Genomic DNA, 16868 nt, shown 5'->3' with positions numbered 1-16868 from the left:
CGAGGATCAATCCCATCTGGTCCAGAGGATTTATCTATTTTCACACTTTCTAGAATTTCTAACACATCCTCCTTGTGAACCTCAATCCTATCTAATCTAGTAACTTGTTTCTCAGTATGCTCCTTGAAAAGATCGTCTTTTTCCAATGTGAGTACTGATGAAAAGTATTCTGATTGTGATACCGGAGAAAGTTAAAGCCCTGTGTGAGGACTTGAAAAAGAAAACAAATAATCCTGATGTGAGGAATGTACTGTTAGAACTGGCAGTGGGGCAGGGGTTGGTGAGGAAGCTGAGTATCAAGACTGAGGTAATGGGGGTGTCAAATCAGGGCCTGGAGAAAGTAAGAGGTCACAGGGAAGTGTATTTGGCTGCATGTGATTTAAGTACAGGATCAGTTAGTAGTTTCTCAGGAGTTAGAACAGGTTCCTGAGCAACTATTTTACTTTATTTCATCAGAACTCTCTGAAGTCTCAGCTTTAAAAGGGGAATTTAATAGATTTCCAGGTGTAGAGGAAGCGTTCAGTGGAAAATTCAATTCCTTGGGCAATTCCTTTGAAATGTGCCATGGTAGGATTCCGCAGAGTCCCCATGTATAATTTCCATTGATGTTAGAATAGTTCCTGTCTGACCAATGGAAAATTCTGGCCCCATTTAATGGCCTAGTCATTGCTTTTTGGAGTGGAGTGTTCCTAAATGTCTCATAAACCCCTCAGAGAGAAATAAAACATTCTCCTCATCTTTACCTTCAAGGGCAACCCCTAATTTTAAAACAGTGCCTTCAAGTTCTGGACCCACTCGCATGAAGAAACATCATTTCTACATCCTCTTTGTCAAGACCATCCAGGATACTTCAATCAAGTCTCCTTGATTTATGTAAGCTCTCATGAAAACATGTTCTGCTTGTCCAACCTATCCTCAGAAGACAATGTATTCAATCCAGGTAACAAACTTGTGAAACACTTCTGAACAACCGCAATTGAATTTACAAACTGCTTTAAATAATGAGAGAAAAGCTACTCACAGTATTTGAGATTTGGTTTCATTATTGTCCTAAATAACTGAAAATAACAATCTTTGTTTTTCTGCACAAATACTCTCAAAGTAAAGGATCCTAACAGCCTTCTCAATTATGGGCTTTCCCTGTGTACTAACTTATTATGACTCATTGAAATTGCATCTTGGAATTCCAGTCTTTCGCAACTTAAGTTACACTAACATTTGCAGGAAAAGTATGAAAGTATTAACTTCACATTTTTCTATCTTATATTCCATTTGCCAGATTTTTGCTCACTCACTCAATCAATCTGTATCCATCTGCAACTTCCTTATATCTTCTTCATAACTTACTTTCTGACACAACTTGGTGCCATTTCCAAATTTAGCTAGTTTTACCAATCAAGCAGGGCTGCTTTGTCCTGCATGGTGTCAAGCTTCTTAGGTTTTGTCAGAGTTGCACCCATCCAGACAACTGGGTGCATTCCATCACACTCTGTCCTGGCTTGGGCCTTGTAGACAGTGTGAAGGCTTGGGAGTCAGGAGGTGAGTTATTTACTGCAGGATTCCTAGCCTCTGACCTGATTTTGTAACCACAGTACTTAAATGGTGAAGCTGGGGAAGGGCTGTAGGCAGTCTGCTCCCATAAATTGGAACTTCATTCCTATGAAGGCAATGGCTTTCGGTTGATTAGAGTCAAAGAGTGTGGTGCTGGAAAAGCTCAGATAGTCAGGCAGCATCCGAGGAGCAGAACAATCAACACTTCGAGCATAAGCTTTTCACCAGCTCTCTATTGATTAGACTGGACCCTCTGTGACAATTCCAGTCACTTTGTAACGAATGAAAATGTCAGCTCCACTGTTCCTGAAGACAAGAAAACTTCCATTTGTACAGCAATAACACTTAAAAATACATTTCCTTTGCGTGCACATGATATTTATACTCCACTGACTCACTCAAAATAATGCCCAATATAATTTGATTGTAAATATTATGATTGACTATTCTCAAAGCTCATAGAAACATTCAATGGAAACATTTTTAAGGTAACACATGTGAAACAAATTATTCATGTAAAGCCCAGAAGATATGTTGACCTTTATAAAACATTGCAAAATGGTCAAGTATCAATTCCACTGTATGATACAATAAGAGCGACAATGTTATTCCTTCATGCTATCATGAGCTTTGTTCTTGATAGCTCCATTCAGAAATTCAAACACTACAGATAAATGGATTTTTAATGAGGGATTAAAGCAAACTAGGTGGGCCACCTTATGATGACCAGCAGCAAAAGGGAGACATCAATCAATTTTAAATGGTATTTCATTTAAGCTTCAGTTGCGTTATGGCCTAAATTAGAATAATGCCTTCTTTGAGTAAGTATATTGCATACAAATGCCTTTTACCAATTAACCTGAATACAATAGGGAAGATTCTTCAATTTGATCTGCAAAAAAGTGTTGTTGTACATTACTGCAGCAGTAATCCAGTAAATATTCCCAATTTAATGTAATAAGTATATTATGTACTAATTTGTTTCTGTCTTGAACTTCTAAGCATGAATACTTGGATAAAGCCTGACTTTTGTTTTCAAAGATTTCATCAATAGAGGGTTGAAAGTTAACAAATCTATTAAATCATCAGAAGAATCCTCTGGGGTTTGGTCTTGTCCCACTGTTAGACTGACAGAAAGATGATTATTGTAGTAAAATTAGGTCTGCACTCAGAAGGAGTGAATATCATCAACAGGCAATTCTGGATATAACTACATTAGAGGTGATCTCACTGAAATATAGATGATCCTTAAGGGCCTTAATCATGTAAATGTTGAGATGTTGTTTCCCCGTGTGGGACAGTCCAGGACCTCAGGGCATAGTCTCAGAATAAAAGGACACTGATTTAAGCCAGAGATGAGGAGAAATTTGTTTTCCCAGTTGGTTGCGAGTCTTCAGAAGTCTTTGCTACAGAGAGCTGTGGGGGCAGAACTCCTGGATATATTTAAAGCTGAGATTCTTGATCACAAGGGGAATCCAGGGTTATGGGGAAAGGGCAGGAAAGTGGAAATGAGGAATGTTGGATCAAATTATGATCCCATTGAATGACAGGGCAGGCTTGAGCAGTTGTGTGGCCTACTCTTGTTCTTATTTGTTCTGGTCTTTGTGATCTTAAAGGTGAGTGGGAATTTCTAGTACCTCACACAGAAGAGAGACAAAGGTATTTTGATTGTTTCTCTTTGCAGGCCAGATATATCTCCACTAATGTGGCCCCAGACAAGCCACAGTCACCTGGTCAGGGACCAATCACAACATTCTGGTAAAGCAATCATCCCCTTGCACAGAACCTATTGGCTCAGTGCTACCTGCATTTGTTTTCAAACAATATAACATGGCAATAACTCACAATGTACTCCAGTAAAAATGAGTCTTAAAACTGCAGCCATCTCATTGCGCAATCTCCTCGGTTTACAGCAACAGCTTCTTTTTTTGATCCCCAGTCCAAAAACTAAAGGGAAAAAAAAGTGGTCTCTACATATATCTTACCCTTATGGCTAAACACCATTAACCACTCACTTAAGGTAAAATCACTCATTCATGAGCCATGGTGAAGCTGACCAGAATTGGAAGCCACTTACCCTTTTATTTTACACTCACTCCTGTTTTAAATCATTTGAATTCCATTTGGATTGATTTTGTGTTTTATTAGTTACCTCTTGCTTTCTTTAGCTGCCTTTATAGGCCACATTTTGATTCTCAGTGTGGTTTGATGATAGACAATTGATAATGATGTTAACTGGTCATGTGACTGACATCAACAGGAGTGATGATGTCAGATGAGAAGGCGCATGCAAAGAAAGGGATCTCAGGTCACTTTTCCAAACCCCCCAGTTCCTTTTATAACAGGTGACCATGTCTCTCCCACATGACCCCATTTCCAAACATGCTTTTACACTACACCTCCTTACATTTTGGATGCTCTTGAGGGGGCATGGTGGCTCAGTGGTTAGCACTGCTGTCTCACAGTGGCAGGGACACAGGTTCAATTCCAGCCTCGGGCAACTGTCTGTGTGGAGTTTGCACTTTGTCGCCATGTCTAAGTGGGTTTTCAGCAGGTGCTCTGGTTTCCTCCCATGTGTCCAATGATGTGCAGGTTAGATGGATTGGCCATGATAAATTACCCATAATGTCCAGGGACTTGCAAGTTAGGTGGATTAGCCATGGGAAATGTATGGTTACATGGGTGGTGGTCTGTGTAGGATGCTCTTTGGACTTTGGTTGGACTCAGAGTTGAATGGCCTAATTCCATACTATAGGGATTCTATGATTTATATTTGCCCCCCCTTATAATTTCATTGCCCTTGCCTCCCAGCTCTCCAGCCCCCAGTCCCCACAATATGGTTCCCCAGTTTCTTTTCTGCAATAGTGGCCCCCTTTATCACTACTACACCCTTACCCCTTGCCTTCATTGGATGGACACAATGGACTACCCCCTAAATCTGACCTCACCAGATAGTCCTGGCCAAGTAAGACCCCTGACTGATGCCTGGATATCTCCGCCACTGTGTCAGCATTCGCCTCCAATCTGACCTTAAGGAACCATAGGGTTGACCGTGACCCACTCCCAAGATTGTATCGAAACACAGAAACATTGAAAACAGGAACAGAAGTAGGTCATTCTGTCCTTTGAGCCGGCTCAACAATTCAGTGTGATTAAGACTGATCATTCAATTCTGTTCCTGCTTTGTCCCTGTACCTTTGGTCCTAAGAACTATATCTAACTCCTTCTTGCAAACGTTTAATGTTTTGGCCTCAACTGTTTTCTGTGGCAGAGAATTCCATAGGCTCACCACTCTCTGGGTGCAGAAGTTTTGGGTTCCTGAATCAACATTGTCCTAAGTACACACTGTGACTGTGACAAAGCCACTGGACTAATCTTGGAGAATGCCCTTGATATACTATGGCAAGACCCCCTGATTGATGGGTGCTGCCGTACACTTCACTGGAGACCACCCTGCATAGACTTGAGACATAGTCATTAGCTCGTAGAACAATGCAACGTATTTCGGCTTTAAAATACAGAAGCATCCTGCAAGTGGACCGGAGAGGTGCCATGACAGTCCTGACAAACTGGCAGGTGTCAGGTGCCAGTAGCTATGGATGTACATTCCCTGGAAGGTGCCATGAGACATTGTTGCTGGGTGCTCAAGTTGGTGGTCCCGAGGAATAAGTGGCAAGCTGAAGTCACTGGGTATCTGCTCTGACCTTCAGGTCGAGAATTATCCATGTCTAGTTCTTTGCGACAGAGGGTAGAATAGGAAGCTGCATATTAGACAAGATGAGACATGATTCCTTGTTAATGAGGCTGTTAACAAGCATATCCCCCTTTAGAAGGCATCTCATTGCTCCATGTCTGGGTAGATACCCATGAATCAGAGATGCTAAATACCACTATCGAAACGTGCATGTAGCAGTTTTGACTTAAAGCACAGATAAAGCTCCAGGAAAATTGTATCTATCAGCTAACTCTTAAACTGTATCACCAAGATGAGAGCTGGATTTCACAATGTTAACTCTGAAAGACAGGGCATGGAAACTAGTTTTCAAAATCTGAAATGAGAGTCAACATGGTTCAGTTGATAACATGCTCATCTAGGATCAGAATCTGTAGGCTCTTAGTCCCAGAGAGGATAAATCCTTTTGTGAATCTGGAGGGCACGATATAGTGACAGTGAAATGAAATAATAGCATAAAAGTAAATAAGAGAAATGGCACTCAATGACTACAGCCACATCAGAGATTGCCGTTCCAGTCAACTACTAGAACTGAAAATATAGTGGTATTTCACTTTATTCTCAGGATTTGTGTAACATTCAATTCAAGCATCTGATTATACACAGATTTCTCACATTGCAATGATAAGTGTAGGTCAGAAGTAATTCATTGAGAGCGAGCTTGCTACAACTGAGAACCTAATAGTGTCTGCCCTGAATTAATCTACTTCTCTGGGCCTTCTTCCCAAAAAAATGTCCTAAAGTTGCTAAAAGTGTGAGCTAGTAACATTACAGCAAGGGAATTAAGACATCCAGCGACTTGAGTGAACTGGATAACCGCAAAAGGGTACCTCCTTATCCAATGATATTTAGGATTGGAAAATAAACAGTGGAAGGATTAAGAAGGAAATTAAAGAGGTAAATTCAATATTAAACCAGGTGCAGAATCCAAATATAGAGAGAGACAGAATGTTTGGATTAAAGCTGCACAAAATAGACAGAGTATAAAAAGGATTCCTGATAAATTATGCAATTTGTCAAGGCTTTTAATCTTGCACTGATCTGGACAATTTGCAATAATACTAATTCAGGGGGAAAGCTAATATCTCTGCCGCATGAGGGTAGATGTTAATTAGTTGGCAAGCAGATTCTGAATGGTAGAATCAATGGAGAATGCTTCCATGAATAATGACTGACAGTTATGGGCTAATTGGTTATAGTCATATCTCATATAAATCAGGTGCTGATTTTACCCAAAACCTGCAATTAAGTGTGCAACACCTGATGCAATTCTGTAATTAGGAAACATTTGCCTGATAATCCTAAGTGTGTGAAGAATTACATTGATGACCAATTAACGATTGTGAATTGAACTTGCAGTTTGGTGCACTTGTATATATTGGAAGCGACGTATATTAATAAACAGAGCCTTGTTCCTCAAGTTTCTATGTACTCTGGAGCAGTTATAGAGTCACAGAGTCAAAGTGAGGTACAGCACGGAAACAGACCCTTCAGTCCAACCCACCAATGCCGACCAGATATTCCAAACTAATCTAGTCCCATTTGCCAGCACTTGACCCATATCCATTAAACCCTTCTTATTCATATACTCATATGCAGATGACTTTTAAGTGTTGTAATTGTACCAGATCCACAACTTCCTCTGGCAACTCATTCCACACACGCACCACCCTCTGCATGAAAAAGTAACCCCTTAGGTCCCTTTTAAATTTTTCTCCTCTCACCCTAAACCTATGTATTCTAGTTCTGGACTCCCCCACTCCAGAGAAAAGAGTTCTGCTCCTCATGATTTTATAAACCTCTAGAAGGGCATAAGTCAGCCCACAACAGTCCAGGGAAAACAGCCTCAGCCTATTCAGCCTCTCCCTATAGTTCAAATCCTCCAACCCTGGCAAAATCCTTGTGAATAATTTTTGAACCCTTTCAAGTTTCTCAATATCCTTCCAATAGGAGGAAGACCAGAATTGCACACAATATTCCAGAAGTTCCAAGACATAATCCCATTGTTTAAAAATGGAGGGACAGAGAAAACAGGGAATTATAGACCAGTTAGCCTGATATTGGTAGAAGGAAAATTGCTAAAGTCCATTATAAAAGACTTAGTAACATTGCACTTGGAAAGCTTTGACATGTTTGGACAGAGGCAGCATGGGTTTATGAAGGAGAATTCATGCTTGATAATGGTTAAAAAGGCATTTGGCACACTTGCCTTCATTGCTCAGTCCTTTGAGTATAAGAGTTGGGATATTATATTGAGATTATACAGGACATTGGTGAGGCCTCTTCTAGTGTACAGTGTCCATTTCTGGCTGTCCAGTTATAGGAAGGATATTATCAAGCTAGAGAATGTTCAGGGGAGATGTACCATGATGTTGCAAAATATGCAAGTTTGAGTGATAAAGAAAGACTGGATAGGCTGAGACATTTTACGTTGGAGCATAGGAGATTGAGAGGTGACCTGATAAAATAGTGAGAGACATAGATAGAGTTGGTCATTGTCTTTTCATCACTAGGACACACATTTTTATGGTGAGAGAAGAAAGATTTTTTTCAGAGGGAAATGTTTTACACACACGGTAGACAGAGGGTTGTTTGCCTGTGGAATGAGCTTTTTGAGGAAACGGTGGATGCAGGTACAATTATAACTTCTAAAAGATGTTTAGTTGGATACATGAATGGGAAGGGTTTGGAGAGATATGGACCAGGAGCAGGCTGATGGGACTAGTTTAGCTTGAGCTTATGTTCTACATAGACTGGTCGGACCAAAGGGTCTTTTTCCGTGCTGTATGACTCTATGACTATGACTTTATGATGTTATTCATAGAATCCATAAATGAATGTGGTTTACTTGGATTTTCAAAAGGCTTTTGATAAGGTTCCACATGAGAGATTAACATGAAACATTAAAGCACACAGGATGGGGGTAGTGTACTGGCATGGTCAGAGAATGATTTAGCAGACAGCAAACAAAACAGAGGAATAAAAGGTAATTTCCGTAGTAGCCAGTGATTAGCAGGGTATGACAGGGATCAATGCTTGGACCTCAGCTATTTCCAATACATGTTAATGATTTAGATGAGTGAACTAAATGTAATGGCTTTAAGTTTTCATGTGGCATAAAACTAGGTGGAAAGGCAAACTTTGAGGAAGATACATAAATGTTTCAGTGGGATTCAGACAAGTTGAGTGAGTAAATGCATGGCATATCAAGTATTGTATAATGTGAATTTTATCCATTTTCATAGCAAAACCTGGAAGGCAGATTACTAACTGAGTGGCAATAGGTTGAGAGAGAAAGAGATGCAACAAACCCAGGTATCTTGTACACCAGTTGTTGAACATAGCATGCAGGTGCAGCCAGTGTTGAAGAACGCTTTTGGAATGCTGACTTTCATAGTGAGAGGATTCGAGTACAGGAGCAGGGATGTCTAGGTGCAGTTGTACAGGGCTTTGGTAAGACTACACCTGGAGCATTGTGTGCAGTTGTAATGTCCTAATCTGAAGAAGGATATTCTGACTACAGAGTGAGTGCAACCAATGTTAACCAGACTGAACCTTGAATTGACAGGACTGACTAATGAAGAGAGATTGGATCGGTTAGGGCTATATTCACTGAAGTTTAACAGAATGAGAGGGAATCTCACAGAAAACTATAAAATTCTTACAGGACTAGACAGGTTAAACACAAGAAGGATAGTCCCAATAACTGAGAAGCCCAGAACCAGGAGTCACAATCTAAGCAGATGGAGTAGGCCATTTAGGACTGAACTGAGGAAAAATCTTTTCATCCAGAGAGTGGTGAGGCTGTGGAATATGCTGCCACACAAAGCGTTGAGGCCAAAACATGGAACATTTTCAAGAGGAGTTAGATATATTTCTTAGGGCTAGAGGGATCAAAAGATGTGAGGTGAAAGTGGGAATAGGACACTAAATTGGTTGATTAGCTATGATCACATTGAATGGTCATGCAGGTACTAAGGGCTGAATGGCCTATTCTTATTCCTTTTTCTTTGTTTCTATGTTATATCTTATGCAACAAAATGAATTGATATTTCACAGTAAAAGTCGTAGGTGCAAATGTAACAGCACTATAAATTTAAATACCTTTGCAAATTTAGATCAGTTTCAAACATAAAGTGGAATTTGTAGCTGTTTGCAAATATTGAAAGGATTAACAATTAAGAGAATGTTTTAATCTCTTCTTTTGATCAATTTCAAACATTGCTTAAGGACCGCAAACATAGATCTCATTAAGTTAAAAATCACACAGCACCAGGTTATAGTCCAACAGGTTGTGTGAGTTTTGTCCACCCCAGTCCAAAAGCAGCACCTCTAAATCAGATCGCATTAAACTGACCACCTAATTAACTTTCAAGTATAACTATGTATCTGAAACAAAAACAAGAAATGTGCAAGGCAATATAAATTAATGATATAATTTGCACAAATTAGGAAGGTGTTTTTCTTAAATCACATTATCTAGAATGAGAAAAGACTATTTGGCCCCATTAAGCTTGTCCATCCAGATGCTACTTATGATTATTCTATTTACAGTGAAATTTTCTCACATTTAATATGTTCAGATTCTCCATATTACGCAATGTTAATTTCCTTCACAGAATACCTTTGAAAAAAGTCACTCATAGTAAATATTTTTAACATCTAATCCCACTTCTCAGCAGATCCAGTTCCTTTTAAAATGCAGTAATAGAGCACTAGTAATAGAGTAATAGAGCTCTTTGAGCGCTTGCTGTACGTATCCACTCGTGCGGAGGAATTTTAAAATTTATAATTCTGCAATTTTCTGAAATACTTACGGTTTTTGCAGTCAATAAAAGCAGCAGTCCAGACTTTAGTCATATCAATAAACAAATGTGTTCCCTAAGAGGAGGATGTCTACCCAGTGCAAATAGACTGCTGAATTGTAAGATATTGCAGAGTGAATTGCTGCAATCAAATCCAAAGTGAGAATTAACTATAAAGTAGGTGGTGACATGACAGGGGACAGTTTGTTACTTAAAGGATTATGTGCCTACCAGCTGAGTTCAATATGTAGAATATATGGATGAAAATTCCCGTCATGAGTACTAAAAAAGATTTACCTTAACAACTTGTGTCTGAAATTTGTTCAATGCAGTTCTGGATTTCTGTCCACTAAATTAATGGTAGGAAATTCATAGGCTGAGAACTTTCTACAATGTATTTCCCTCGTGCTTAAAGTACAGAAGCAGAAAATCTCCCCACCACAGGAGGTAATCAATGATTCAACTTATATGACTGACTGCTGAACCCAACCAACTTGTAGCAATATTGTGTTATTTTATATTCATTTATTCGATCATTGTCACTTACAACAATAGAAGACATATCTATCAACGGTTGGCCACTAGCAGAACTGCTCACTTATTTCTCATAATAATGCAGCCTAAACAAAGAAATACAAAATGAGCAATTTTTTAAGTTCCAAATTGAAGATTAAAAATTATATTCCTAACATTGAATTCCAAACACAAATCACTGCACCTTGTGTCAACAGTGCAAGCACAAAATTATTACATTTGAGAATGTTGCTGATGGTGAAGTATATTCCTATCTAAAATCTGCACTGGTCTCTAAAATTATGTTTCAATGCAGTGAAGATTGCCATTCGTATAAGCAGACAACACATTTTGCAGAGCAAGTTATAGAGTAATACAAATCACAGGCAATGCAGCCATTTATTAATTTGCTATGGGAGTCTGACTGGGACTCAAAGGGAGTGAAATTACTTTAAGCTAGCAGTGAGAAATTGGTACTTAATGATTTGGCAGCTGATTTTTCACTGGTTTCAATCTCCGTTCCACTAGAGATCACAGAATGTTAATTTTAACTCTTTGGAAGACTTGTTTCTTGGTATCAATGTCGCTTTGACTTTATTTGAGATTTAAAATCTTAGCAATATTTTCCAAGTTAAAGAATTGGGATGAAAAATTGGTCTCCATTTCATTACATGTACGTTTTGGGCACTAGCAGATACCAATTTCAATTTCAACCATTCTACACCATATTCAATGGCTTGTTGTCCTGCAGTGGGCTATTGTGGGCTGTATGTTTGACTGTGAATGGGATATGGGGAGGGGGTTGAACATAATATGAAAGGACGTACAAAATACAATGAAGCTGCATGATAATACAGTAACTAGTATTCCCAAACACTGTTCCAAATGCAAATGTCGAGAACACAATAGCTTGCCTGATGGTAATGTGTTATCCTGCAGTGTACTGACAAACTGCATTACGTTACTTTGATATTTCAACCACAGAGATGGAGGTAGGCATGAATATTAATCTTCCCCTTCCATTTGCCAATCCTCACAGGGAGTATACTGCATACATTGGTCTTCCTAACAGATCCGCTTCCACTTTAAATATGCAAGTCTAATGTCAGGACTGTAGATCATGCAGATTTGGGGAAAGAAACTAAATGGAAATGAGCCAAGATTTTATCTTCTCTGCAAATTAGATTTCAGTGAGCCTGAGATGGGGGCACATTTTACATATTTCTCTTATAGGTACCCTTCCCTTCAACTGTTCAAATCATATTTACTTGACCATAACAGCTGAATGTAAGGTCGGTAAGTAAATTGTTAAGATAAGCTTGTAAAGTACCCTCTTGATCATTAACCTTTGAATGTGTAGTTGTAATCTTTCAGGTCAATCATGATAAATAGCTACATTCATTAACTACCATGTGCTGCATTCCATTCATTGTTTCTACCTGAGCTATTAACTAAGACGTTGTTCACTGGCAGTGTATTCAATTGCAAGTAAAATATGTTATTTCACCCTTTTCTTTTTCATATTTATTCACTGTATTGAAGATTTCAAAAATCAGGGCATGTATATCCAAAATTAGGAGAAAGAATGAAGAACTAAAGTGTAATAAACCATTGGAACAAATAAACACAGCCATTCAAACAACCAGAAGAAATCAGTTCAAGAGAGAATGTATTTTGGAAAAAAGGGATATTAAGGAATATGATAAGAAGCTGGGCAACTGGAGCTGCTATTTGAAAATAGTTGGATGTGGGTCACTTCATCCCGAGATTGGTCATCACTCTACTCTACCTGAGGAAAACACGTTCATCAGGATACTGGGAGAGCTCCATCCTTTTGTTTGACAAGTCACAGAATCATAGAGTCTTAGAGTTGTACAAAACAGAAACAGATCCTTTGGTCCAATTTGTCCACACCAACCACATATCCAAATCTGACCTGGTCCCATTTGCCAGCATTAGGTCCATATCTTTATAAACTCTTCCCATTCATATACCGATCCAGATGTCTTTTAAATGTTGTAATTGTACCCGCCTCCACTAACTCGTCTAGCAGCTTGCTCCATGCACCTCTGTATGAAGACGTTGCACCTCAAGACCCTTTTAAATCTTTCCCCTTTCAGTAGACTTATTAAGATTTCATTTAATATCTAATTCTAAAATTGCACCTCCAGCAGTACAGCATCTGCTCAGTACTGCACTGAATTGGTAGCCTATGTTGTGTGCTCCAATTCTGATAGGAATTATCTTGTGACTTAGAGAAGAATATCTTACAAACTTGAAACAAATGTTTGTAAACAGCAAGTTAGTGAACAGTGCAGAACAGATAAATCAGGAATATTACTACGAATTAATCATGACTATGATAAGGTGACAGTTTTTTTAGAATGTAGTTCTAACATTATGGGTGTCACTATTAAGGGTAACATTGGTTGTCCATTCTTACTTGCATTTGAAAAGGAGTAGTCTTGAACTATTGTGGTCTGTATGGTGATGGTCCACCTACAGTGCTCCTTGGTATGAAGTTCTAGTGTTGTGATCCAGCGACATTGGAGGAAAGGTAGTATATGTTCATAATGGATGATGAATATACAAGAGTAATTCACATTCGAATGATATTCTAGGTAAAGTAAAGAAGGCGAGTGTTTCCAGAATCATTTCACAAACTGACACCTTGTTTGGAGGCCTGTTGGATACTACATAGAACATAAAACTACAGCCACGGGGGCAATGGGAAGAATGCTGATAAGTGGAGTTGAAATGCCCATCAGCCATGATTGAATGGTGGAGTGGACTTGATGGGCTGAATGGCCTTACTTCCACTCCTGAGTCTTATGGTCTTATGATCTTATAAAACATAGAACGATACAGCGCAGTACAGGCTCTTTGGCCCTCAATGTTGCACCGACCTGTGAAATTAATCTGATGCCCATCTAACCTACACCTTTCCATTATAATCCACATGTATGTCCAATACCCATTTAAATGCCCTTAACATCGGTGAGTCTGCTACTGTTGCAGGCAGGCCATTCCACACCCCTACTACTCTCTGACTAAAGAAACCACCCCGATATCTGTCCTAAATTTATCACCCCTCAATTTAAAGCTATGTCACCATCCAAGGAAAAAGGCTCTCATTGTCCACCCCATCTAACCCTCTGATTATCTTATACGTCTCAATTAAGTCACCTCTCAACCTTCTTTTCTCCAATGAAAACACTCTCAGCCTTTCCTCATAAGACCATCATTCCATACCAGGCAACATCCTAGTAAATCTACTTTGAACTCTTTCCAAAGCTCCACATCCTTCCCATAATTCGGTGACCAGAACTGTACGCAATACTCCGGATACGGTCTTACCAGTGTCTTGTACAGCTGAAGCATGACCTCATGGCTCCGAAACTCAATCCTCCTGCCAATAAAGGCCAACACACCATATGCCTTCTTTACAACCCTATCAACCTGGGTGGCAATTTTCAAGGATTTATGCACACCTGGGTACCAAGATCTCTCTGTTCATCTATACTGCCAAGAATTTTACCATTAGCCCAGTACTCTGCATTCCTGTTACTTCTTCCAAAGTGAACTATATTTCTCTTTTCTACATTAAACTTCAATTGTCACTTGTTCACCAAGGTCTGCATCTTATCTCTGTCCCTCAGTAACCCACAACATCCTTCAGCACTATCCATAACTCTGCCTACCTTAGTGCATCCACAAATTTACCAACCCATCCTTCTATGCCCACATCCAGATCATTTATGAAAATGACAAACATCAGTGGCCCAAAAACAGATCCTTGCAGCACACCACTGGTAACTGAGCTCCAGGATGAACTTTTCTCATCAACCACCACCCTCTGTTTTCTTTCAGTGAGCCAATTTCTGATCCAATTCGCTAAATCACCTTCAAGTCCCAAAATCCATATTTGTACGATAGCCTACCATGTGGAACCTTATCAAATGCCTTACTGAAGTCCATATATACCACATCAACCACTTTTCCTATATTCACCTGTTTTGTCACCTTCTCAAAGAACTCGGTAAGATTAATTAGGTACGACCGACCCTTCACAAAACCAGGTTGACTATCCCTAATCAAATTATTCTTTTCCAGTTGATTATAAATCTAATGTCTTATAACCTTTTCCAACACCTTACCCACAACCAAAGTAAGGCTCACTGGCCTATAATTACCAGGATTATTTCGACACCCATTCTTAAACAAGGGAACAACATTTGCTATCCTCCAGTCTTCTAGCACCATTCCTGTCGACAATGATGACATAAAGATCAAAGCCAAAGGCTCTGCAAACTCTTCTTAACTCCTATTAATGGATATGAATTAAGATGTGCTGAATGTCTTCCTCATCTTTACATATCTATGATACTCCATTCATGAAAATTAGCTAAAAAGTCAGATGTGGAAAGCTTCTGGTAGCTACACTAATAGTTTGCATATACTGCCATTCAGTTTTAAGAATGTTATGACCGTATGATAAGAACTCCATTGCCATTTAACTAGGTGCATCTACAACACTAGACTATACCAGGCTACGAAATATCAAAACTGTAGCAAATATGAAGATCATTGCTGCATCATTCAAAGTAAGGAAATTGTAATCCTTATCTCCCTTTTGTCATGACCAAGACACCTCAGTACAGATTTGTTTTGTTTGGAATATCATACATAAACGATGTTGTCTCAAGTCATGGTTCAAAATAGATTAATGTTGAAAACAGCATTAGACTCCCCCAAAATCTGATAATATCACACAATCTTTTGTGAACAATAAAGGAGTCCACCTCTGGAACTTTGTGGGTTTAGATGAATTATCCCTGTCCCCTAATAGTCTTATTAATTATGTCTAAGTAGCCGACATAACTTGTATCTATTGCAGTTGTGCAATAATTTATGTTTTGTTGTTAACTGCCTCTCCATGTTAAGAATCACTGGTCATTTATCACTGTTAACAGAACAGGCACTTGAACCCAGCACAACAGGAAGGATTGGTGGGCAGTACTCTACCCCAGTCATTAGCTGGTCATGTTTGTTCTGCAATACGTATGACATGGTGGCAGCTGCGGAATCATTGCTTAAATACTCCAAAGTAACAATAGTGAAAAGAAATTCCATTCAACCCAAGGGAAAGAAATTTCAGAAAGCGAGTTTAATGTTTTAAGAACTTAACCACTTCAAGAATATTCCATCAGATAGCAGCTGCAAGTGCTTAAAGGGTTAAGCCTCCTGCAAATTCATGAAAGAATGAACCTCCACTTCAGAGCTAGCAGCAGTTGCAGGAAAGACTATGTGGACTAACAAAGATATAAAAACCTAGTCAGTTGCAGAGTCCTTAGAGAATAAGGATGTGTGCAGCATCCCAAATCAAGTTTTGGCCAGAAAGGAACTATTCTAGTGTTTTGGCAACAAAGTTAAAGACCCCTGTAGGCAAGGAGAATAAACTTAAAATTAATAGCACAGATGATTAGACTGGGAAGGATAAAGATTAAAAAAAAGAGCATTCACCATTTACAATGAGTGGCATTACCGTGGCACATAATGAAATACAGCCACTGCAGTGAAAAGGGACATTAAATTAATTTGGACTGAGGCCATGGCATTGGGAACAAAGCACAAGATTTAAGATGACAAAACATTAAGTTAAATGATTCAGAAGACAGAGTCTGACAGCAGAAGACAGTTAAGAATATTTTAAAACAGTCATAACATCTGGAGATTCATAATTTAATGCAAGGATTTGGTGAGAAGGCCTCAGTCATAGAGGTTTATTTGAAAAATCAGGAGCGGGGATGTGCATTATGTTTTAGGTTGTAAAAATTGGGAAAGTGTCCATTTTGGCTGAAAATGTGTTGCTGGTTAAAGCACAGCAGGTCAGGCAGCATCCAAGGAACAGGAAATTCGACGTTTCGGGCCAGAGCCCTTCATCAGGAATCAAAGTGTCCATTTTGCCTATGAAGTGACAGGAAACCTTTGTCTAGATTGCATAAAGACTACAAAAGCTCCAATTTAGCTGCAGAACATGGAAACCACCATTTTAATCAAAAAAACAGGAAAATTCCCAACAGGCAGTCCAGAGATACAGTATTGTCTACCAAAATTGGAACTTCACTAGAAGAAAATAAATTTAAAGCTTGAAGGGATTTGAAAAAGAGATTTGACGATAGATGCTGCAAGATTAAAAATATAAAATTCAGCTGATTAAAACAGTTTTAAAGTGTTAAGCCTCAAGAAGAAATGGCAGAAGAAAT

Source organism: Hemiscyllium ocellatum, chromosome 32 (assembly GCF_020745735.1).
Source record: "Hemiscyllium ocellatum isolate sHemOce1 chromosome 32, sHemOce1.pat.X.cur, whole genome shotgun sequence".
Taxonomy (NCBI): Eukaryota; Metazoa; Chordata; class Chondrichthyes; order Orectolobiformes; family Hemiscylliidae; genus Hemiscyllium; species Hemiscyllium ocellatum.
This window is presented reverse-complemented; position numbering follows the sequence as displayed.